Consider the following 521-nt stretch of genomic DNA (forward strand, 5'->3'; position numbering starts at 1 on the left):
GACGATTAATGTTTCACTTTTTACTGTCATTTCAAAAAATCACCACGACAAAACCGTTCAAAGCTAACCAAAATCTGTTCGCAATTTAAGTTCCTCGATGTTTTTTCTTCATGTAGACAACGTTTGGTGTGTATAGTGTACTTCCCCTGTGAGGAGTATTCATTAATTCACAACTGTAAAATCTCAAAAATACACATTCAAATCAAAATAGCCGACTTCCTGTTGATCGTAGCATATGACTGTGAATTAGAAAGTTGTCCGTCTTGAAAAGAACAATTTATGTACCAAGTTTGGTGTCTGTAGCTAAAACTAACCCCCCCACTTTTGACAAAAGGTGGCGCTATAGAGTGCCTCCTTCACGCCCTTTTAAAAGCTTTTGCCATTGTCTAGCTATCACTAATACTGATATGTGTTTTGAGTTTCATGTAAATCTGAACTTGTTGTCTGCCTCAAACTCACCATAACAGACATTCAAGTTTGACACGTTGCCATGGCAACACTATATCAGATATTCAATATCC

The sequence above is a fragment of the Carassius auratus genome, chromosome 5 (genome assembly GCF_003368295.1).
Source record: "Carassius auratus strain Wakin chromosome 5, ASM336829v1, whole genome shotgun sequence".
Classification (NCBI taxonomy): domain Eukaryota; kingdom Metazoa; phylum Chordata; class Actinopteri; order Cypriniformes; family Cyprinidae; genus Carassius; species Carassius auratus.